Here is a 25,845-nt window from a genome sequence, read left to right on the forward strand (position 1 = left end):
TCACTGGATTCTATTCCAACCTGATTGAGAACCGACAGATGGATAGTCGTGCCGTGACAAGGTGCGTTGAACATTTCCACTGAGAGGATGGGAGGTAGCCACTGACAACGGTGAAACCCTTGCATACAGCTTGCCATGGAAGGAGCCTTGCGTGCTTGAAGAAGAAGACAGTAGGAAAGCAGAGATTCAGAAGATGGAGCATCTCCAAAACCTCAACCTGTTCCCCATTACTGCAAAACAAGTACTTATTTCATGTTCTTTTACTTTTCACAATCAACCTTGATAATTATTGATATCCTGACTAAGATTTACAAGATAACCATAGCTTGCTTCAAGCCGACAATCTCCGTGGGATCGACCCTTCCTCACGTAAGGTATTACTTGGACGACCCAGTGCACTTGCTGGTTAGTTGTGCGGGGTTGCAAAAAGTGTGATTGCAATTTCGTGCACCACAGAGCATAGGAACATTTTCACTGAGAGGATGGGATGTAGCCATTGACAACAGTGATGCCCTACATACAGCTTGCCATGGAAAGGAGTAGGAAGGATTGGATGAATGTAATAAGAAAATAGAGATACGAGAGGAGCACAGCATCTTCACACGCTTATCTGAAATTCCCACTATTGCTTTACATAAGTATTTCTATCCCTTTTTATTTTCTATTTATTATTAATTTTCGAACTCATCATAAACCAATTTAATCCGCCTAACTGAGATTTACAAGGTGACCATAGCTTGCTTCATACCAACAATCTCTGTGGGATCGACCCTTACTCACGTAAGGTATTACTTGGATGGCCTAGTACACTTGCTGGTTAAGTTGAACGAAGTTATGGAAAGAAAAAGCTTCTCTAACAGTGCCTGGAACTCTTGTATCACAATTTCGTCCACCAAGTTTTTGGCGCCGTTTCCGGGGATTGTTTGAGTATGGACAACTGACGGTTCATCTTGTTGCTCAGATTAGGTAATTTTATTTTCAAAAAACTTTTCAAAAATCTTTTTCAAAATTTGTCTTTTATTTTCGTTTTTCTAAAAGAATGTTTTCGAAAAAATTAATAAAAAAATCATAAAATCATAAAAGTAAAAAATATTTTATGTTTCTTGTTTGAGTCTTGAGTTAATTTTTAAGTTTGGTGTCAATTGCATGCTTTAAAAATTTTTTCTTGCATTTTTCGAAATTCCATGCAATCATAGTGTTCTTCATGATCTTCAAGTTGTTCTTGACAAGTCTTCTTGTTTGATCTTGATGACTTCTTGTTTTGTGTTGTTTGTTATTTTTCATATGCATTTTTTGTTTGTTAGAGTCCATGCATTAAAGATTTCTAAGTTTGGTGTCTTGCATGTTTTCTTTGCATCAAAAAATTTTTCAAAAATATGTTCTTGATATTCATCATGATCTTCAAAGTGTTCTTGGTGTTCATCTTGACATTCATAGTGTTCGTGCATGCATTATGTGTTTGATCCAAAATTTTCATATTTTGGGTCATTTTTATGTTTTTCTCTCTCATCTTTAAAATTTCAAAAATCAAAAAAATATCTTTTCCTTATTTTTCTCATAATTTTCGAAAATTTGAGTTGACTTAGTCAAAAAAAAATTTTAAAATTAGTTGTTTCTTACAAGTCAAGTCAAATTTTCAATTTTAAAAATCTTATCTTTTTAAAATCTTTTTCAAAAATCATATCTTTTTCATTTCTATTATTTTCGAAAATTTCAAAAATCTTTTTCAAAATATTTTCAAAATCTTTTTCTTATCTTTTACATCTAATTTTCGAAAATTAGCTAACAATTAATGTGATTGGTTCAAAAACTTGAAGTTTGTTACTTTCTTGTTAAGAAAGGTTCAATTTTTAAGTTCTAGAATCTTATCTTGTAGTTTCTTGTTAGTGAAGTAAGTAATTTTAAAATTTTTAAAAATTAAATCTTTTTATCTTTTATCTTATCTTTTTCAAAAATTTTATCTTTTTCAAAATTTGATTTCAAAATATCTTATCTAACTTCTTATCTTCCTATCTTTTCAAATTTGATTTTAATATCTTTTTCAATCAACTAACTTTTTGTTTGTTTTCTATCTTTTTCAAAACCAACTAACTACTCTTCCCTCTCTAATTTTCGAAAATACTTCTCTTTTTTTCAAAAATTCTTTTTGTTTTAAATTTTAATTTTAATCTTATCTTATCTCTGATTTTCGAAAATCACTAACCACTTTTTCAAAATTATTTTCGAAATTCTCTATCTCTTTTCTTATTCTATTTAATTATTTAATTACTAACACTTCTCTTCACCCCTCTCCACCTAATATCCGAATCCCCTCTTCTACATTCTTCTCCCCTTTCTTTTTCTACTAACATAAAGGAATCTCTATACTGTGACATAGAGGATTCCTCTTTCTTTTCTTGTTTTCTTCTCTTTCATATGAGCAGGAACAAGGATAAAGGCACTCTTGTTGAAATTGATCCAGAACCTGAAAGGACTTTGAAGAAAAAATTAAGAGAAGCTAAGTTACAACAATCTAAAGGTAACCTTTCAGAAATATTAGAACAAGAGAAGGAGATGGCAGCCGAAAATAATAATAATGCAAGGAGAATGCTTGGTGACTTCACAAAGCCAACGTCCAAGTTTGATGGAAGAAGTATCTCCATTCCTGCCATTGGAGCCAATAACTTTGAGCTGAAACCTCAGCTAGTTGCCTTAATGCAACAAAACTGCAAATTTTATGGACTTCCATCTGAAGATTCTTACCAGTTTTTAACTGAGTTCTTGCAGATCTGTGAGACTGTAAAGACGAATGGAGTTGATCCTGAAGTCTACAGACTCATGCTTTTCCCTTTTGCTGTAAGAGACAGAGCTAGAATATGGTTGGATTCACAACCTAAGGATAGCCTAGACTCTTGGGATAAGCTGGTCACTGCCTTCTTGGATAAATTCTTTCCTCCTCAAAAGCTGAGCAAGCTAAGAGTGGATGTTTAAACCTTCAAACAAAAAGATGGTGAATCCCTCTATGAAGCTTGGGAAAGATACAAGCAGCTGACTAAAAGATGTCCATCTGACATATTTTCAGAATGGACCATATTAGAAATATTCTATTATGGTCTATCTGAATTTTCGAAAATGTCATTGGACCATTCTGCAGGTGGATCTATTCACCTAAAGAAAACGCCTGAAGAGGCTCAAGAACTCATTGACATGATTGCAAACAACCAATTCATGTACACCTCTGAGAGGAATTCCGTGAATAATAGGATACCTCAGAAGAAATGAGTTCTTGAAATTGATGCTCTGAATGCCATATTGGCTCAGAACAAAATGTTGACTCAACAGGTCAACATGATCTCTCAAAATCTGAATGGATGGCAACATGCATCCAACAGTACTAAAGAGGCAGCTTCTGAAGAAGCTTATGATCCTGAGAACCCTACCATGGCAGAGGTTAATTACATGGGTGAACCTTATGGAAACACCTATAACTCATCATGGAGAAATCATCCAAATTTCTCATGGAAGGATCAACAAAAGCCTCAACAAGGCTTTAACAATGGTGGACGTAATAGGCTGAGCAATAGCAAGCCATATCCATCATCTTCTCAACAACAGACAGAGAATTCTGAACAAAACACTTCTAATTTAGCCAATCTAGTCTCTGATCTGTCAAAGGCCACTTTCAGTTTCATGAGTGAAACAAGATCCTCCATCAGAAATCTGGAGGCACAAGTGGGCCAGCTGAGTAAGAAAGTCATTGAAACTCCTCCCAGTATTCTCCCAAGCAATATAGAAGAGAATCCAAAAGGAGAGTGCAAGGCCATTGATGTGATCAATGTGGTCGAATGCACAAGGGAGGAGGAGGACAAAAATCCTAGTGAGGAAGACCTCCTGGGATGTCTCTCAAGCAAGAAGGAGCTTCCTATTAAGGATCCAAAGGAATCTAAAGCTCATATAGAGACCATAGAGATTCCATTAAATCTCCTTTTGCCATTCATGAGCTCTAAAGACTATTCTTCCTCTGAAGAGGATGAAAATGTGACTGGAGAGCAAGTTGCTCAATATTTAGGAGCTATCATGAAGCTGAATGCCAAGTTGTTTGGTAATGAGACTTGGGAAAGTGAACCTCCCTTGCTCATTAATAAACTAGATACCTGGATTCAGAAAACTTTACCTCAAAAGAAACAAGATCCTGGCAAGTTCTTAATACCTTGTACCATAGGCACCATGACCTTTGAAAAGGCTCTATGTGATCTGGGGTCAGGGATAAATCTTATGCCACTCTCTGTAATGGAGAAGCTGGGAATTATTGAGGTACAACCTGCCTTGTTCTCATTACAATTGGCAGACAAGTCATTGAGACAAGCTTATGGAATAGTGGAGGACATGTTAGTAAAGGTTGAAGGCCTTTACATCCCTGCTGATTTCATAATCTTAGACACTAGGAAGGAAGAGGATGAATGCATCATCCTTGGAAGACCTTTCCTAGCCACAGCAGAAGCTGTGATAGATGTCAACAGAGGTGAACTAGTCCTTCAATTGAATGGGGACTACCTTGTGTTTAAGGCACAAGGCCATCCCTCTGTGACAAAAGAGAGTAAGCATGAAGAGCTTCTCTCAGTTCAGAGTCAAGAAAAGCCCCCATAGTCAAACTCGAAGTTTGGTGTTGGGACTATACAATATTGACCTGATCACCTTTGTGGCTCCATGAGAGCCACTGTCAAGCTATTGACATTAAAGAAGCGCTTGTTGGGAGGCAACCCAATTTTATTTATCTAATTTTTATTTTATTGTTATTTTATGTTTTATTAGGTACATGATCATGAGGAGTCACGAAAAAATCATAAAAATTAAAAACAGAATCAAAAACAGCAGAAGAAAAAAATCACACCCTGGAGGAAGCACAGGCTGGCGTTCAACGCCAGTAAGAAGCATCTGGTTGGCGTTCAACGCCAGAACAGAGCATCATTCTGGCGCTGAACGCCAGTAACAAGCATGAAACTGGCGTTCAACACCAGAAACATGCTTTACATGGGCGTTGAACGCCCAGAATGTGCACCACACGGCGTTTAAACGCCAGAATGGTGTGCAAAGGCAATTTACATGCCTATTTGGTGCAGGGATGGAATTCCTTGACACCTCAGGATCTGTGGACCCTACAGGATCACCTCAGGATCTGTAGATCCCACAGGATCCCCACCTACTATATTCCCACCTTACCTCCTAATCCTATTTTGTGATGACTATTCCCCATGTCACACTTCCCAACACTCTTCACCAATCACCTCAATTCTTCTTCCCAATCACCTCCTTCATCACTCACATGCATCCACTCTTCCCCATAAACCCCACCTACCTTTAAAAATTCAAAACCATTTTCGCACCCATTCCCACCCTAAATGGCCGAACAAACACCCCCCTTTTCCTTATATATACCCATCCATTCTACTTCATTTTCACACAACACAACCCCCCTCTTCTTCCCCTTGGCCGAACCTACATCTCTCCCTCTCTACCATATTCTCTTCTTCTTCTTCTTCTCTTCTTTCTTCTATTGCTTGAGGGCGAGCAATCTTTTAAGTTTGGTGTGGTAAAAGCATAAGCTTTTTGTTTTTCCATTACCATCAATGGCACCTAAGGCCGGAGAATCCTCTAGAAAAGGAAAAGGGAAGACAAAAGCTTCCACCTCCGAGTCATGGAAGATGGAAAGATTCATCTCCAAAAGCCATCAAGACCACTTCTATGATGTTGTGGCAAAGAAGAAGGTGATCCCTGAGGTCCCTTTCAAGCTCAATAAAAATGAGTATCCGGAGATCCGAGATTAAATTCGAAGAGGAGGTTGGGAAGTCTTAACCAACCCCATGCAACAAGTCAGAATCTTAATGATTCAAGAGTTCTATGCCAATGCATGGATCACTAGGAACCATGATCAAAGTATGAACCCAAATCCAAAGAATTATCTCACAACTTTAATCAAAGGTTAGACCAAGTCCTAATGGACATATGTGTGGAAGGAGCTCAATGGAAAAGAGACTCCAAGGGCAAGCCAGTTCAACTAAGAAGACTGGACCTCAAGCCTGTGGCTAGAGGATGGTTGGAGTTCATTCAACGCTCCATCATTCCTACTAGCAACCGATCTGAAGTTACTGTGGATCGGGCCATCATGATTCATAGCATCATGATTAGAGGGGAAGTAGAAGTTCATGAGGTCATCTCCAATGAAATCTACAAAATAGCCGACAAGTCCTCCACCATGGCAAGGCTAGCTTTTTGGTGCACGAAATTGCAATCACACTTTTGCAATCCCGCACAACTAACCAGCAAGTGCACTGGGTCGTCCAAGTAATACCTTACGTGAGTAAGGGTCGATCCCACGGAGATTGTCGGCTTGAAGCAAGCTATGGTTATCTTGTAAATCTTAGTCAGGATATCAGAAATTATCAGGATTGATTGTGAAAAGCAAAAGAACATGAATTAAGTACTTGTTTTGCAGTAATGAAGAATAGGTTGAGGTTTTGGAGATGCTCCATCTTCTGAATCTCTGCTTTCCTACTGTCTTCTTCTTCAAGCACGCAAGGCTCCTTCCATGGCAAGCTGTATGCAAGGGTTTCACCGTTGTCAGTGGCTACCTCCCATCCTCTCAGTGGAAATGTTCAACGCACGCTGTCACGGCACGGCTATCCATCTGTCGGTTCTCAATCAGGCCGGAATAGAATCCAGTGATTCTTTTGCGTCTGTCACTAACGCCCCACCTTCAGGAGTTTGAAGCTCGTCACAGTCATTCAGTCATTGAATCCTACTCAGAATACCACAGACAAGGTTTAGACCTTCCGGATTCTCTTGAATGCCGCCATCAGTTCTAGCTTATACCACGAAGATTCCGGTTAAAGAATCCAAGAGATATCTACTTAATCTAAGGTAGAACGGAGGTGGTTGTCAGGCACACGTTCATAGTTGAGAATGATGATGATTGTCACGGATCATCACATTCATCCGATTTAAGAACAAGTAGTATCTTAGAATGGAAGCAAGCATGATTGAATGATAAACAGTAGTAATTGTATTAATCCATCAAGACACAGCAGAGCTCCTCACCCCCAACCATGGGGTTTAGAGACTCATGCTGTGGAAGGTACACAAAGAAACGTGTAAAGTGTCATGAGGTACTGATACAATGTCAAAAGATCCTATTAATAGTAAACTAGTAGCCTAGGGTATACAGAAATGAGTAAAATGACATAAAAATCCACTTCTGGGTCCACTTGGTGTGTGTTTGGGCTGAGCAATGAAGCATTTTCGTGTAGAGATCTTTTCTGGAGTTAAACGCCAGCTTTTATGCCAGTTTGGGCGTTTAACTCCAAGTTTTATGCCAGTTCCAGCGTTAAACGCTAGAATTTCTGAGGCTGATTTGCCACGCCGGTTTGGGCCATCAAATCTTGGGCAAAGTATGGACTATCATATATTGCTGGAAAGCCCAGGATGGCTACTTTCCAACACCGTTAAGAGCGCGCCAATTGGGCTTCTGTAGCTCCAGAAAATCCACTTCGAGTGCAGGGAGGTCAGAATCCAACAGCATCTGCAGTCCTTTTTGGTCTCGGAATCAGATTTTTGCTCAGGACCCTCAATTTCAGCCAGAAAATACCTGAAATCACAGAAAAACACACAAACTCATAGTAAAGTCCAGAAAAGTGAATTTTAACTAAAAACGAATAAAAATACACTAAAAACTAACTAGATCATACTAAAAACATACTAAAAACAATGCCAAAAAGCGTATAAATTATCCGCTCATCACAACACCAAACTTAAATTGTTGCTTGTCCCCAAGCAACTGAAAATCAAAATAGGATAAAAGAAGAGAATATACTATAGACTCCAAAATATCAAGGAAACTTAGCTCCAATTAGATGAGCGGGACTAGTAGCTTTTTGCCTCCGAACAGTTTTGGCATCTCACTCTATCCTTTGAAGTTCAGAATGATTGGCATCTATAAGAACTCAGAACTCAGATAGTGTTATTGATTCTCCTAGTTAAGCATAATGATTCTTGAACATAGCTAGTGTATGAGTCTTGGCTGTGGCCCAAAGCACTCTGTCTTCCAGTATTACCACCGGATACATACATGCCACAGACACATAATTGGGTGAACCCTTTCAGATTGTAACTCAGCTTTGCTAGAGTCCCCAATTAGAGGTGTCCAGGGTTCTTAAGCACACTCTTGTTGCCTTGGATCACAACTTTATTTCTTTCTTTTTTTGCTTCTTTTCTCTTTTTTTTCGAAAATTTTATTTTTTTTATTTCTTTTTTTTTTGTATCCACTGCTTTTTCTTGCTTCAAGAATCAATCTAATGATTTTTTTAGATCCTCAATAACAGTTCTCTTTTTCCTCATTCTTTCAAGAGCCAACAATTTTAACATTCTCAAAACAACAAATTCAAAAGACATATGCACTGTTCAAGCATTCATTCAGAAAACAAAAAGTATTGTCACCACATCAAACTAATTCAACTAGTTTCAAGGATAAATTTCGAAATCCTGTATTTCTTGTTCTTTTGTGATTAAAGCATTTTTCATTTAAGAGAGGTGATGGATTCATAGGACATTCATATCTTTAAGGCATAAAATTTCAATTTTATTAATTATGAATTAAGAACAAGACTCAAAGATAAATATAAGATGAGACAAAAAAAATAAAAAATAAAAATAGAAAACAAAACAAAAGAAAAATAACGCAAAAAAAATAGGCTCCTAATGATAGAGGTTCTCACAGAGTTAGGACTCAACAACCTTGATTTTGAGAAGTGGATGCTCCCTCAACTTGAGAGGAGAGCTTTTGGCGTTTCAACTCTTGGAGCTCACGCCCCTGCTTCTCTTGTTCCTTCAGCAATTTGCAGAGCATGCAGTTCTGATTCTGCTGTTCTTCCTTCAGTTGCTCCATAGTCTCTTGCAACTTGGTGATAGATGCTTCTAGGCTGGTCCAGTAGTCAATTCTTGGGAATTCAGAGAGGAATTCCTGCGCCCTCCTCTTGATAGAGTTGTCTTGCATTTGTCCTTCCATTGACTTCTTGGTGATTGGGTGTTCAATGGGTATGAACTCATCTACTCCCATCTTCACCCCAGCCTCTTTACAGAGCAAGGAGATCAAGCTTGGGTAAGCCAATTTGGCTTCAGTGGAATTCTTGTTTGCAATTGTGTATATCTCACAAGCAATCACATGATGAACCTCCACTTCTTTTCCAAGCATAATGCAATGAATCATCACTGCTCTCTTGATGGTGACCTCAGAACGGTTGCTAGTGGGCAATATGGAACGCCCAATAAAGTCTAGCCAACCTCTTGCAATTGGTTTGACGTCTCCCCTCTTGAGTTGGTTTAGGACACCCTTTGAATTGGTTATCCACTTAGTTCCAGGGAGGCATATGTCCTCTAGAACTTGATCCAACCCTTTATCTGCTCTCACCATCCTCCTTTTAAAGGATTCAGGATCATCTTGCAGTTGAGGTAGTTTGAAGATTTCTCTTATTTTGTCCAGATGGAAGTACATAAATTTCCCTCTGACCATGGTTTTGTAGGTATGGTAAGCAGTTCCAGTCATTCTCTGCTTATCTGTTAGCCACAGATTTGAGTAGAATTCCTGAACCATGTTCCTTCCAACCTTTATTTCAGGATTGGTTAGAACTTCCCATCCTCTGTTTCGAATTTGCTCTTGGATCCCCGGATACTCATCCTCTTTCAGATCAAATTTTACTTCCGGGATCACTGACCTCAGACCCATTATTTTGTGATAATGGTCTTCATGTTCTTTGGTTAAGAACTTCTCTTGATTCCAAAGATACTTTGGATTATTCTCTTTCTTTCCTCTTAAATTGGTTTGTTTTCCCTTAGGAGCCATGATCTTGATGAGTCTTGGCTTAGTGATCACGGAAAAGCACACCAAACTTAGAGGTTTGCTTGTCCTCAAGCAAAAGAAAGGAAAGAAGAGAGAGAGAGGAAGAGGAAATTCGAATGGTGTGGTGGAAAGAGGGAGCCAAACGTGTATTTATAAGGTGGGGAGGGGAGTTTTCGAAAAAAAAAAAAAAGAAATTTGAAAGGAGATTTGAGAAGATATGGAAAGAAATTGAAAAAAAAGGGTGATTTTTTTGAACAAAATTAGGGAATGATTTGAGAGATTTGAAGAAGGATTTTAGATTTTTGAAAATTTGAAAGTGAATGATGAGAGATTGAAGTGTGTTTTTGTGGAAAAATATGGGTAAGAAAAGGAAAGTTTGAAAAAATTTGATTTGAAAACAAAATTGTGGTCCCCCCACCTTTCTGGCGTTAAACGCCCAGAATGGCACCCATTCTGGCGTTTAACGCCCATTTGATGCCCCTTTTGGGCGTTTAACGCCCAGCCAGGTGCCCTGGCTGGCGTTAAACGCCAGAATTCCTTTATCACTGGGCGTTTTTCTAAACGCCCAGGATGCTGCACACCTGGCGTTAAACGCCCAGAATGGTGCCCATTCTGGCGTTTAACGCCCAAAATGGCACCATTCCTGGCGTTAAACGCCCAAAATGTCCCTTACTGGCATTTTTTCGCCAGTAAGCTCTTTTTCTCTGCTTTTTGAGCTGAATCCTTCTGTAACTTTGTGAATTCCTTCATTTTTGATACTTGCCTCTGTATGAACAAATCATATAACCTCCTAATGACTGGGTTCCCTCCCAGCAAGCGCTTCTTTACTGTCTTTAGCTGGACTTTTACTGAGAATCACTCAAGTCTCAGTTTTGAGCATTCCTGCTCAAAATTGCCTTCAAGATAATGCTTGATTCTCTGTCAATTAACAATGAACTTTTTGTCAGAATCAATATCCTGAAGCTCAACATATCCATATGGTGACACTCCTGTAATCACATACGGACCCCTCCACCGGGATTTGAGTTTTCCTGGAAACAGTCTGAGCCTAGAGTTGAAGAGCAGAACTTTTTGTCCTGGCTCAAAGACTCTGGTTGACAACTTCTTGTCATGCCATTTCTTTGCCTTTTCCTTATAAATTTTTGCATTTTCAAAGGCATTGAGTCTGAACTCCTCTAGCTCATTTAGCTGGAGTAATCTTTTTTCACCAGCTAACTGGGCATCCATGTTTAGGAATCTGGTTGCCCAGTAGGCTTTATGTTCCAGTTCCACGGGCAGATGACAGGCCTTCCCATACACCAGTTGGTATGGAGAGGTTCCTATAGGAGTCTTGAATGCTGTTTTGTATGCCCACAGAGCATCATCCAAGCTCTTTTCCCAATCCTTTCTTCGGGCCATCACAGTCCATTCCAGGATTCTTTTTAGCTCTCTGTTAGAGACCTCAGCTTGCCCATTTGTCTGTGGATGATACGGAGTCGCCACTTTGTGGCTGATTCCATATCTAACCATAGCAGAGTATAGCTGTCTATTGCAGAAATGAGTGCCCCCGTAACTTATTAGTACTCTGGGAACACCAAACCTGTTGAAGATGTGTTTCTGGAGGAATTTTAGCACGGTCTTGGTATCATTAGTGGGTGTAGCAATAGCTTCTACCCACTTAGATACATAGTCCACTGCCACCAGAATGTAAGTGTTTGAGTATGATGGTGGGAATGGCCCCATGAAGTCAATTCCCCATACATCAAACAATTCTATCTCTAATATCCCTTGTTGAGGCATGGCATATCCGTGAGGCAAGTTATCAGCTCCTTGGCAACTGTCACAGTTACGCACAAACTCTCGGGAATCTTTATAGAGAGTAGGCCAGTAGAAGCCACATTGGAGGACTTTAGTAGCTGTTCGCTCACTTCCAAAATGTCCTCCATACTGTGATCCATGGCAGTGCTATAGGATCCTTTGTGCTTCTTCTCTGGGTACACATCTGCGTATCATTCCGTCTGCACATCTCTTAAAGAGATATGGTTCATCCCAGAGGTAGTACTTGGCATCTAAAATTAATTTCTTTCTTTGCACTCTGCTGTACTCCTGGGGTATGAACCTCACAGCTTTATAGTTTGCAATATCTGCAAACCATGGAGCTTCCTGAATGGCAAAGAGTTGCTCATCTGGGAAAGTCTCAGAGATCTCAGTAGAAGGGAGGGACGCCCCAGCTACTGGTTCTATTCGGGACAGATGATCTGCTACTTGGTTTTCTGTCCCTTTTCTGTCTCTTATTTCTATATCAAACTCTTGCAGAAGCAACACCCATCTTATACGCCTGGGTTTTGAATCCTGCTTTGTGAGTAAGTATTTAAGAGCAGCATGGTCAGTGTACACAACCACTTTGGATCCCACTAGATAGGATCTAAACTTGTCAATGGCATAGACCACTGCAAGTAACTCTTTTTCTGTGGTTGTGTAATTCTTCTGTGCGTCATTTAGAACACGGCTGGCATAATAAATGACGTGCAGAAGCTTGTTATGCCTCTGTCCCAACACTGCACCAATGGCATGGTCACTGGCATCACACATTAGTTCAAATGGCAATGTCCAATCTGGTGCAGAGATGACTGGTGCTGTGACCAGCTTAGCTTTCAGGGTCTCAAATGCCTGCAGACACTGTGTGTCAAACACAAATGGTGTGTCAGCAGCTAGCAGGTTACTCAAAGGTTTTGCAATTTTCGAAAAATCCTTTATGAACCTTCTGTAGAATCCTGCATGCCCCAAAAAGCTTCTGATTGCCTTAATATTGGCAGGTGGTGGTAATTTTTCAATTACCTCTACCTTTGCCTTATCCACCTCTATTCCCTTGCTTGAAATTTTGTGCCCAAGGACAATTCCTTCAGTCACCATAAAGTGACATTTCTCCCAGTTTAAAACCAGGTTAGTCTCTTGGCACCTTTTCAGGACAAGTGCTAGGTGATTAAGACAGGAGCTGAATGAGTCTCCATATACTGAGAAGTCATCCATGAAGACTTCCAGAAATTTCTCTACCATATCTGAGAAGATAGAGAGCATGCACCTTTGAAAGGTTACAGGTGCATTGCACAGACCAAAAGGCATCCTTCTGTAGGCAAACACGCCAGAAGGGCAAGTAAATGCTGTTTTCTCTTGGTCCTGAGGGTCTACTGCAATTTGGTTGTAGCCTGAATAGCCATCCAAAAAGCAGTAATAATCATGACCAGCTAGTCTTTCTAGCATTTGGTCTATGAATGGTAAAGGAAAATGATCCTTTCTGGTGGCTGTATTGAGCCTTCTGTAGTCAATACACATACGCCATCCTGTGACTGTTCTTGTAGGAACCAGTTCATTTTTTTCATTATGAACCACTGTCATGCCTCCCTTTTTGGGGACAACTTGGACAGGGCTCACCCAGGGGCTATCAGAAATAGGATAAATAATCCCAGCCTCTAGTAATTTAGTGACCTCTTTCTGCACCACCTCCTTCATGGCTGGATTTAGCCTCCTTTGTGGTTGGACCACTGGTTTGGCATTATCCTCCAACAGGATCTTGTGCATGCATCTAGCTGGACTAATGCCCTTGAGATCACTTATGGACCACCCAAGAGCTGTCTTGTGTGTCCTTAGCACTTGAATCAGTGCTTCCTCTTCCTGTGGATTTAAAGCAGAGCTTATAATCACTGGAAACGTGTCACCCTCTCCCAGAACCGCATGCTTCAGGGATGGTGGTAGTGGTTTGAGTTCAGGTTTGGGAGGCTTATCCTCCTCCTGAGGAATTTTCGAAAATCCCTTTGTTTCCACTGATTCTTCTTGATCAGGTTGAGCATCTTTGAAGATGTCCTCAAGCTCTGATTCTAGGCTTTCAGTCATATTGATCTCTTCTACCAGAGAGTCAATAATGTCAGCGCCCATGCAGTCATTTGGTGTGTCTGGATGCTGCATAGCTTTTACAGCATTCAACTTGAACTCATCCTCATTGACTCTCAAGGTTACTTCCCCTTTTTGTACATCAATGAGAGTTCGTCCAGTTGCTAGGAAAGGTCTTCCTAGAATGAGAGTTGCACTCTTGTGCTCTTCCATTTCCAGCACCACAAAATCAGTTGGAAAGGCAAATGGCCCAACCTTGACAATCATGTCCTCTATTATGCCTGATGGATATTTAATGGAGCCATCAGCAAGTTGGAGGCATATCCGGGTTGGTTTGACGTCTCTAGTCAACCCAAGCTTTCTGATAGTGGATGCAGGGATTAGATTGATGCTTGCTCCAAGATCACATAGGGCTGTCTTGGTGCAGGCACCTTCTAATGTGCATGGTATCATAAAGCTTCCTGGATCTTGAAGCTTTTCTGGTAAGCTTTTCAGAATGACTGCACTGCATTCTTCAGTGAGAAACACTTTTTCAGTTTCTCTCCAATCCTTCTTATGACTTAAGATTTCTTTCATGAACTTAGCATAAGAAGGTATTTGCTCAAGTGCCTCTGCAAACGGAATCTTTATTTCAAGAGTCCTTAGATAGTCTACAAAGCGGGCAAATTGCTTATCCTATTCCGCTTGGCGGAGTTTTTGAGGATAAGGCATCTTGGCTTTATATTCTTCAACCTTAGATGCTGCAGGTTTATTCATTACAGAAGTGGTTGAAGAAGCCTTTTTAGAGGGATTACTGTCAGCACTCTCAGGTGTCTGATCCTCCCTTGGCGTCTGAACGCCAAGATTGGGTGGAAAATGGGCGTTTAACGCCAACTTTTCCCCCTTTTCTGGCGTTTGAACGCCAGAACTGGGCAAGGAATGGGCGTTTAACGCCAGTTTTCCTTCCCTCTCTGGCGTTTGAACGCCAATAACATTCCTCTCTGGGCTCTTACTGTCCTCAGAGGGATTTTGAATAGTGGTTTGGTTATCCCCTGTCAATTGTTCATTGTTTGGCTTTTTGCTACTTTGAGCAGTGTTATTCAGTGTCTTCCCACTCCTCAGTTGAACTGCTTGACATTCCTCTGTTATCTGTTTAGATATTTGCTGTTTTGCTTGATTCAGCTGCAGTTCTATGTTCTTGTTAGCAACTTTAGTTTCATGGAGCATCTCTTTAAATTCTGCTAACTGTTCTGTCATCAGGAGCAATTGTTGATTAAGCTCAATCATCTGTTCTTGAGGGTTAGGGTCAGTGACTATTGTCATGACTTCCTCTTTTGGAGAGAACTCATTGCTAGAGTACAAATATTGATTTCTAGCAACAGTGTCTATAAGGTCTTGAGCTTCTTCAATTGTCTTCCTCATGTGGATAGATCCTCCAGCTGAGTGGTCTAAAGACATCTGAGCTTTTTCTGTGAGCCCATAGTAGAAGATGTCTAACTGTACCCACTCTGAAAACATTTCAGAGGGGCATTTTCTTAGCATACCTCTATACCTCTCCCATGCATTATAAAGGGATTCATTATCCTCTTGTTTAAAGCCTTGGATGTCCAGCCTTAGCTGTGTCATCCTCTTTGGAGGGTAAAAGTGATTCAGAAATTTGTCTGATAACTGTTTCCATGTCTTTATGCTTACTGTAGGTTGGTTATTCAACCACCTCTTAGCTTGATCTTTTACAGCAAATGGAAACAGTAATAGTCTGTAGACATCCTGATCCACCTCTTTATCATGTACTGTGTCAGCAATTTGTAAGAACTGTGCCAGAAACTCAGTAGGCTCTTCCTGTGGAAGACCGGAATACTGGCAATTTTGCTGCACTATGATAATGAGTTGAGGATTTAGCTCAAAGCTGCTTGCTTTGATGGGAGGTGTACAAATGCTACTCCCATATGCAGCTGTAATGGGGTTAGCATATGACCCCAGAGTCCTTCTGGACTGATAAATCCCACTTAGGTCCATAATGGATAAAGGGAAATGATGTGGGTTGCAAATAGATAAATTTTGTCTTTTTTTTTTTGAATTAAACGAAAAAAATAAAATAAAGTAAAAAAAATAAAATAAAAATTCGAAAATTAAAAAGAAAATAAAATCAAAGCAAATTGAGAACTGAATCAATTAGTCAATTAAAAAGATTTTGAAAAGAGCAATTAAAAAGATATGATTGAAAAATTTTTATGAAAAAGATTTGATTTTTGAAAAGAGGAAAGAGAAAAACAACAAATTGACACCAAACTTAAAACTTTTAGAAAATCAAACACTAATTTTCGAAAATCTTTAAGGGAAAAACACAAAGAGGACACCAAACTTAGAATTTTTATGAATCAAAAAGGAACTAACAACATGTAAAATCGGAAATTAAAAGAAAAAAAAAACAAAAGCATGCAATTAACACCAAACTTAAAATGTGAAACTAGACTCAACTAAAAGACTCTAAACCAACAAAAATAAAACAGTCCTAATCTAAGCAACAAGATAAGCCGTCAGTTGTCCAAACTCGAACAATCCCCGGCAACGGTGCCAAAAACTTGGTGCACGAAATTGCAATCACACTTTTGCAATCCCGCACAACTAACCAGCAAGTGCACTGGGTCGTCCAAGTAATACCTTACGTGAGTAAAGGTCGATCCTACGGAGATTGTCGGCTTGAAGCAAGCTATGGTTATCTTGTAAATATTAGTCAGGATATCAGAAATTATCAGGATTGATTGTGAAAAGCAAAAGAACATGAATTAAGTACTTGTTTTGCAGTAATGGAGAATAGGTTGAGGTTTTGGAGATGCTCCATCTTCTGAATCTCTGCTTTCCTACTGTCTTCTTCTTCAAGCACGCAAGGCTCCTTCCATGGCAAGCTGTATGCAAGGGTTTCACCGTTGTCAGTGGCTACCTCCCATCCTCTCAGTGGAAATGTCCAACGCACCCTGTCACGGCACGGCTATCCATCTGTCGGTTCTCAATCAGGCCGGAATAGAATCCAGTGATTCTTTTGCGTCTGTCACTAACGCCCCGCCTTCAGGAGTTTGAAGCTCGTCACAGTCATTCAGTCATTGAATCCTACTCAGAATACCACAGACAAGGTTTAGACCTTCCGGATTATCTTGAATGCCGCCATCAGTTCTAGCTTATACCACGAAGATTCCGGTTAAAGAATCCAAGAGATATCTACTTAATCTAAGGTAGAACGGAAGTGGTTGTCAGGCACACGTTCATAGTTGAGAATGATGATGATTGTCACGGATCATCACATTCATCCGATTTAAGAGCAAGTAGTATCTTAGAATGGAAGCAAGCATGATTGAATGAGAAACAGTAGTAATTGCATTAATCCATCAAGACACAGCAGAGCTCCTCACCCCCAACCATGGGGTTTAGAGACTCATGCTGTGGAAGGTACACAAAGAAACGTGTAAAGTGTCATGCGGTACTGATACAATGTCAAAAGATCCTATTAATAGTAAACTAGTAGCCTAGGGTATATAGAAATGAGTAAAATGACATAAAAATCCACTTCTGGGTCCACTTGGTGTGTGTTTGGGCTGAGCAATGAAGCATTTTCATGTAGAGACCTTTTCTGGAGTTAAACGCCAGCTTTTATGCCAGTTTGGGCGTTTAACTCCAAGTTTTATGCCAGTTCCAGCGTTAAACGCTGGAATTTCTGAGGCTGATTTGCCACGCCGGTTTGGGCCATCAAATCTTCGGCAAAGTATGGACTATCATATATTGCTGGAAAGCCCAGGATGTCTACTTTTCAACGCCGTTGAGAGCGCGTCAATTGGGCTTCTGTAGCTCCAGAAAAGCTACTTCGAGTGCAGGGAGGTCAGAATCCAACAGCATCTGCAGTCCTTTTTGGTCTCGGAATCAGATTTTTGCTCAGGACTCTCAATTTCAGCCAGAAAATACCTGAAATCACAGAAAAACACACAAACTCATAGTAAAGTCCAGAAAAGTGAATTTTAACTAAAAACTAATAAAAATACACTAAAAACTAACTAGATCATACTAAAAACATACTAAAAACAATGCCAAAAAGCGTATAAATTATCCGCTCATCACTTTTCCTCACCTTATTTGCCATCTATGTTACTCAGCTGGAGTTATCATAGAAGGAGACATCTCCATTGAAGAGGATAAGCCCATCACCAAGAAGAGGATGGAGCAAGCAAGAGAGACCCTTCACGGTTATCAAGAGATACATGAGGAAGCTCATCATCAAGAAATCCCTAAGATGCCTCAAGGGATGCACTTTCCTCCCAACAACTATTGGGAACAACTCAACACTTCCTTAGAAGATTTGAGCCACAATGTTGAACAATTAAGGGTGGAACATCATGAGCATTCCATCATTCTCCATGAAATAAGAGAAGATCAAAGAGCAATGAGGGAGGAGAAACAAAGGCAAGGAAGGGACATAGAAGAGCTTAAGGACATTGTTGGTCCTTCAAGAAGAAGACGCCACTAAAGGTGGATTCATTCCTTGTTCTTATTTCTTTCTGCTCTTCGGTTTTTACTGTTGTATTTATCTATGTTTTGTGTCTCTACTTCATGATCATTAGTATGTAGTAACCACATCTTAAAGCTATGAATAAAATCCATTAATCCTTCACCTCTCTTAAATGAAAAATGTTTTAATTCAAAAGAACAAGAAGTACATGAATTTCGAATTTATCCTTAAATTTAATTTAAATATATTGATGTGGTGACAATACTTTTTGTTTTCTGAATTAATGCTTGAACAGTGCATATTTTTTATCTTGTTGTTTATGAATGTTAAAACTGTTGGCTCTTGAAAGAATGATGAACAAAGAGAAATGTTATTGATGATCTAAAAAATCATGAAGTTGATTCTTGAAGCAAGAAAAAGCAGTGAAAAAGCAAAAAGCTTGCGAAAAAAAATGGCGAAAAAAAATAGAAAGAAAAAGAAAAAGCAAGCAGAAAAAGCCAATAGCCCTTAAAACCAAAAGGCAAGGGTAAAAAAGGATCCAAGGCTTTGAGCATCAATGGATAGGAGGGCCTAAGGAAATCAAATCCAGGCCTAAGCGGCTAAATCAAGCTGTCCCTAACCATGTGCTTGTGTCATTGATGAGCGGATAATTTGTATACTTTTTGGCATTGTTTTTAGTATGTTTTTGTTATGATCTAGTTAGTGTTTAGTATATTTTTATTAGTTTTTAGCTAAAATTCACTTTTCTGGACTTTACTATGAGTTTGTGTGTTTTTCTGTGATTTCAGGTATTTTCTGGCTGAAATTGACGGACCTGAGCAAAAATCTGATTCAGAGACCAAAAAAGACTGCAGATGCTGTTGGATTCTGACCTCCCTGCACTCGAAGTGGATTTTCTGGAGCTACAGAAGCCCAATTGGCGCGCTCTCAACGGCGTTGGAAAGTAGACATCCTGGGCTTTCCAGCAATATATGATAGTTCATATTTTTCCCAAGATTTGATGGCCCAAACCGGCGTTCAAAGTCACCTCAAGAAATCCCAGCGTTAAACGCTGGAACTGGCACCCAAATGGGAGTTAAACGCCCAAACTGGCACTAAAGCTGGCGTTTAACTCCAAGAGGAGTCTCTGCACGAAATTTGCTTCATTGCTCAGCCCAAGCACACACCAAGTGGGCCCGGAAGTTGATTTTTATGTCATTTACTCATTTCTGTACACCTTAGGTTACTAGTTCTTATAAGTAGGACCTTTTACTATTGTATTAGAAGACTTTGGTAGCTATCTTCATTTTGTATGCTATCTTAGATCATTGGGAGGCTGGCCATTCGGCCATGCCTAGACCTCATGCTTATGTATTTTCAACGGTGGAGTTTCTACACACCATAGATTAAGGTGTGGAGCTCTGCTGTACCTCGAGTGTTAATGCAATTACTATTGTTCTTCCATTCAATTCCGCTTGTTCTTTGTCCAAGATATCATTTGTTCTTCAACTTGATGAAGGTGATGATTGTCACGAATCATCACCATTCTCACCCATGAACAAAGTGACTGACAACCACTCTTGTTCTACAAGCAACTAAGGCCATAGTGAATATCTCTTGGATTCCTGATTGCACGATGCATGGTTGATCGCCTGACAACCGAGTGCTCGCCTGACAAACGAGCCAACCATTCCGTGAGATCAGAGTCTTCGTGGTATAGGCGAGAACTGATGGCAGCATTCAAGAGAATCCGGAAGGTCTAACCTTGTCTGTGGTATTCTGAGTAGGATTCAATGACTGAATGACTGTGACGTGCTTCAAACTCCTGAGGGCGGGGCGTTAGTGACAGACGTAAAAGAATCACTGGATTCTATTCCGGCCTGATTGAGAACCGACAGATGAATTCTGCTATGCTGTGACAGAGCATATGCAATCGCTTTCACTGAGAGGATGGGAGGTAGCCACTGACAACGGTGAAACCCTTGCTTAAGCTTGCCATGGAAAGGAGTAAGAAGGATTGGATGAAGACAGTAGGAGAGCAGAGAGACGGAAGGGAAGGCATCTTCATGTGCTTATCTGAAGTTCCTACCAATGAATTACATAAGTATCTCTATCTTTACCTTTGTGTTATTTTCGTTCATCACCATTACTACTTGAGTTTGCCTGACTAAGATTTACAAGATGACCATAGCTTGCTTCAATACTAACAATCTCCGTGGGATCGACCCTTACTCGCGTAAGGTTTATTACTTGGACGACCCAGTGCACTTGCTGGTTAGTTGTGCGAAGTTGTGTAATGCCATGGTATTGAGCTACCACGTTGTTGGAGCCATTACTGGGGATTATGAGAGTTGTGAAAAGTATTGTTCACAATTTCGCGCACCAGTCATGATGGTCCAAGTGAAAAGCTTGAGACTGAGTGGTTAAAGTCGTGATCCAAAGCAAAAGAGTGTGCTTAAGAGCTCTGGACACCTCTAACTGGGGACTCTAGCAAAGCTGAGTCACAATCTGAAAAGGTTCACCCAGTCATGTGTCTGTGGCATTTGTGTATCCGGTGGTAATACTGGAAAACAAAATGCTTAGGGCCACAGCCAAGACTCATAAGTAGCTGTGTTCAAGAATCAACATGCTTAACTAGGAGAATCAATAACACTATCCAAAATTTTAAGTTCCTAGAGAAGCCAATCATTCTAAACTTCAAAGGAAAAAGTGAGATGCCAAAACTGTTCAGAAGCAAAAAGCTACAAGTCCCGCTCATCTAATTATAATTAATATTCATTGATATTCTGGAATTTATAGTATATTCTCTTATTTTTATCCTATTTGATTTTCAGTTGCTTGGGGACAAGCAACAATTTAAGTTTGGTGTTGTGATGAGCGGATAATTTATACGCTTTTTGGCATTGTTTTTAGGTAGTTTTTAGTAAGTTCAAGCTACTTTTAGGGATGTTTTCATTAGTTTTTATGTTAAATTCACATTTCTGGACTTTACTATGAGTTTGTGTGTTTTTCTGTGATTTCAGGTAATTTCTGGCTGAAATTGCGGGACTTGAGCAAAACTCTGAAAAAGGCTGACAAAAGGACTGCTGATGCTGTTGGAATCCGACCTCCCTGCACTCGAAATGGATTTTCTGGAGTTACAGAACTCCACTTGGCGCGTTCTCAATGGTGTTGAAAAGTAGACATCCAGAGCTTTCCAGCAATATATAATAGTCCATACTTTATTCGGAAATGGACGATGTAACTTGGCATTGAACGCCAAGTACATGCTGCTGTCTGGAGTTAAACGCCAGAAAAACGTCATGATCCGGAGTTGAACGCCCAAAACACGTTATAACTTGGAGTTCAACTCCAAGAAAAGCCTCAGCTCGTGGATAGATCAAGCTCAGCCCAAGCATACACCAAGTGGGCCCCGGAAGTGGATTTATGCATCAATTACTTACTCATGTAAACCCTAGTAGCTAGTTTAGTATAAATAAGACTTTTTACTAGTGTATTAGTCATCTTTTGACCACGTTACATCTTTGGTCTCAGTTTTGTATTATTCTTCATCTTAAGATGCTATTGATAACGTTTTAGGGGGCTGGCCATTCGGCCATGCCTGAACCTTTTACTTATGTATTTTCAACAGTGGAGTTTCTGCACACCATAGATTAAGGGTGCGGAGCTCTGCTGTACCTCAATTTTCAATACAATTATTATTACTTTCTATTCAATTCTCTTCTATCCTTATTCCAAGATATACGTTATACTTAACTTTGATGAATGTGATGATCCGTGACACTCATCATCATTCTCACCTATTGTTCATACCCTGACCGAGCTCCTCCAACTCGGCAATTCGTAAGAGGTCCGACCTCGCCCTAAGGCTCACACGTACAGGTCGGACCTCGGGCAAAAAAAGCAAGGAAGGCCCATCAAAAGGAACGCAGCCCAAAACCTAAAGGCCGAAAAGGCCTAGAAAAGGCGGTTCCACAAAGATAGGGATAAAACTCCAAAGATAAGATAAGATAAGAATATCTTATCCAGGGAAGATCACGGCCAACTACTATAAATACACTGGAGCACCCAGGTATGGCATTGATTCCATATTCTACACATATCTGCTTGGACCCATGCTAACTTAAGCATCGGAGTGTCATTGCAGGTACAACCACCAACCGCTCCGCATATCAAGCTCGGGTCCCTGAACCCCCACCTCGGGCCTCTCCAGACGACCGAGCTACACGTTTCAGGTAACCCTCGGAACATTGGCGCCGTTGCCGGGGACCTGGAAGTCATTCCCCTACCATGGCGGACGACCCTCTCAACAATGATCACGCTGCATCTGAACAAGAGGATGAAATTGACACCGGAGAACGACCGGACAGCCCTCTATCACCACGCACTCCAGGAGGAAACAAACAGAATCGCCCAAAGACATCACTCCCAAACAAAGATCCACAAATTTCCGAAAAAGAGAAGAGCTCGGAAATTCTAGAAGCAGTCCGGGCACAACAAAAGCGGCTGAAACAACTCGAAGAGGACATAAAAAAGCAGAAAGAAACCGAACAAGATCTGAGAAGGGAGACTCGAAAGCACAGAGAATTAGAAGAAAAGCTGCGGAAAATAGAGGCCAACCTGAAAGACCGGACAGAACGCGGCACCACCCCCGAAGGCAACCATGATCCCTTCACGCAAGAGATCATGAAGGAGAAGGTACCACGAAACGTCAAACCACCCGATATGGATCTCTACGACGGCACCACCGATCCAAGTCACCACCTCAGCAACTTCAGAAGCAGAATGTACCTAGTCGACGCCTCCGACGCGATTCGGTGCAAAGCCTTCCCCACCACTCTCACCAAGTCAGCCATGAAGTGGTTCGACAACCTGCCACCAAGATCAATCACCAGCTTCGAAGACCTAACCAAAAAATTCCTAACAAGGTTCTCTATTCAAAAGGACAAGACAAAACATGCCCCCAGTCTACTCGGGATCAAACAAGGTAACCAAGAAACTCTTCGAGAATACATGGAGCGATTCAACAAAGCCTGCCTGGACATACAACACTTGCCCACTGAAGCAGCCATCATGGGACTAGCAAACGGCCTAAAAGAGGGACCGTTTAGCCAATCCCTATCCAAACGATACCCGACCTCCCTATACGAGGTGCAGGAGCGGGCAGAAAAATATATCAACATGGAGGAAACCTCCCAGCTAAGAGACTCTTCTAGGAAGGAATCAACCTACCCACCCCGAGATCGAGATCGGGAACAGAGGAAGAAAGAAGAACCCAACTCGGACAAGCCACGGAAGTACCACAGCTACACCCCCCTCTGAGTCTCCCTGGTAGACATCTACAGAGAAGTATGCCACACCGAAAAGATCCCACCGCCCCGACCGCTAAAACACAAGAGGGCAGGGAGAGATCGGTCCGAATACTGTGAATATCACAAACTCTACGGTCATTCTACTAACGACTGCTACGACCTAAAAAATGTTATAAAAAAACTAGCCAGAGAAGGAAAACTCGACAGATACATAGCAGAGAAAGGAGAAGAGACCAGGAAGAGAAGGCGGGGAGACAACGAAGATCGGGCCGAACAAACCCCGCGAACCCTGAAAGACACGTTCACATGATAAATGGAGGTTTTGCAGGCGGAGGAACATCCAGATCCTCGCGAAAAAGACACCTCAAAGAAGTCTATCACGTCCGAGAAGATAGTCCCCTGCCTGAATTACCTACCATCTCATTTACCCGAGAAGATGCTCAAGGGATAATACCCGGGCACGACGATCCCATGGTAATCACCATTATCCTAGCAAACGCCAACCTACATCGAACCCTGATTGACCAGGGAAGCTCAGCAGACATCCTGTTCAAAACGGCCTTCGACAAGCTCGGACTTGAGGAAAAAGAACTAAAGGCCTATCCCACCGACCTATTTGGGCTAGGAGATACCCCGATCCATCCCTAGGATACATCTCGCTACACACTACCTTTGGAAGAGGCGAGCAATCTAAAACATTAAGCATCGACTACATTATAGTCGACGTCACTTCAGCATACAATGCCCTCATTGGGCGACCAACCCTAAACAGACTGGCAGCTATAGTCTCGACCCCACACCTCTGTATGAAGTTCCCTACCACAAAAGGAATCGCTACCCTAAAAGGCGACCAAAAACTAGCGCGGCGATGCTACAACGAAAGCCTGAGCCTAAAAGGGAAAGAGGTCAACACAATAGAACTCGGACGAGTTCAATCCCGAGAAGATCTTCGGCCACAACCAGAGGGAGAAACCGAAAAAATCCAGATCGGGAACACACCTGAAAAAATAACAAACATAGGAGCAAACCTCGAAGCGGGCCTAAAAGAGGAACTCACAACCCTCTTAAGGGAGAATTCCGACCTCTTCGCCTGGAAAGCCTCCGACATGCCAGGCATAAGTCCCGACCTGATGTGCCATAAGCTATCAGTTTACCCGGGATCCCGACCTATCCAACAAAGACGCCGGAAAGCTCGGACCCGAGCGCATGCAAGCAATAGAAGAACAAGTACAAGCACTGCTAGATGCAGGGTTCATTAGGGAAGTAAAATACCCCCTATGGCTCGCAAATGTGGTCTTGGTAAAAAAGCCCAACGGAAAATGGAGGATGTGCGTCGATTACACGGATCTCAACAAAGCCTGCCCCAAAGACCCATATCCACTACCAAACATCGACGCCTTAGTAGACGCAGCCTCAGGCTACAGATATCTCTCCTTCATGGACGCATACTCGGGATACAATCAAATCCCGATGTACGGACCCGACCAAGAAAAGACCTCGTTCATAACCCCAAAGGCAAACTACTGCTACGTAGTGATGCCCTTCGGGCTGAAGAACGCAGGGGCAACCTACCAGAGGCTAATGAACAAAGTGTTCTCAGAGCACATCGGACTACAGCTGGAGGTGTACGTCGACGACATGCTAGTAAAGACACAAGAAGACAGAAACTTGCTGACCGACCTCACCAGTGTCTTCGGCACCCTCAGAAAACACAACATGAGACTTAACCCGACAAAGTGTACCTTCGCCGCAGAAGCCGGAAAGTTCTTAGGCTTCATGCTGACTCAAAGGGGCATCAAAGCGAACCCGGACAAATGCCAAGCGATACTCAATATGAAGAGCCCGACGTGTGTCAAAGAAGTACAACAACTGAATGGAAGGCTAGCCGCCCTATCAAGATTCTTGGCAGGATCAGCGATAAAATCACTACCTCTCTACTCACTCCTAAAGAAAGGAAACCCTTCTCATGGACCCCGGAGTGCGAAAAAGCCTTTCAAGAATTCAAGGAATTCCTCGGGCAGCCACCAGTCCTAACCCGACCTTTAAAGAAGAAGAACTCGTACTATACCTCTCGGTTGGAATCGAGCAGTCGCTTCAGCGTTAATACGAGAAAATACCAAGGACAACACCCCATATACTTTGTAAGCAAGGCACTACAAGGGGCCGAATTAAACTATCAGAAATAGAAAAATTCGCCTACGCCCTAGTGTTCACAGCTCGGAGGCTCCGTCCCTACTTTCAAGCCCACACCATCAAAGTCCGGACAAACTAACCCATGAGACACATCCTGCAAAAAACAAACCTGGCAGGACGAATACTACAATGGGCGGTGGAACTGTCCGAGT

General features: G+C 41.3%; 1 non-coding gene across 1 annotated transcript; it reads right to left on the reverse strand.

Moving 5' to 3' along the window:
- Positions 1-2,949: 2,949 nt before the first annotated feature.
- Positions 2,950-3,053, reverse strand: LOC112804263 (small nucleolar RNA R71). Its single transcript, XR_003202879.1, has one exon. It is a non-coding gene; the product is annotated as a small nucleolar RNA R71 (small nucleolar RNA).
- Between the last annotated feature and the right edge of the window lie 22,792 nt (positions 3,054-25,845).

This window comes from Arachis hypogaea, chromosome 5, assembly GCF_003086295.3.
Source record: "Arachis hypogaea cultivar Tifrunner chromosome 5, arahy.Tifrunner.gnm2.J5K5, whole genome shotgun sequence".
NCBI classification, from domain to species: Eukaryota; Viridiplantae; Streptophyta; class Magnoliopsida; order Fabales; family Fabaceae; genus Arachis; species Arachis hypogaea.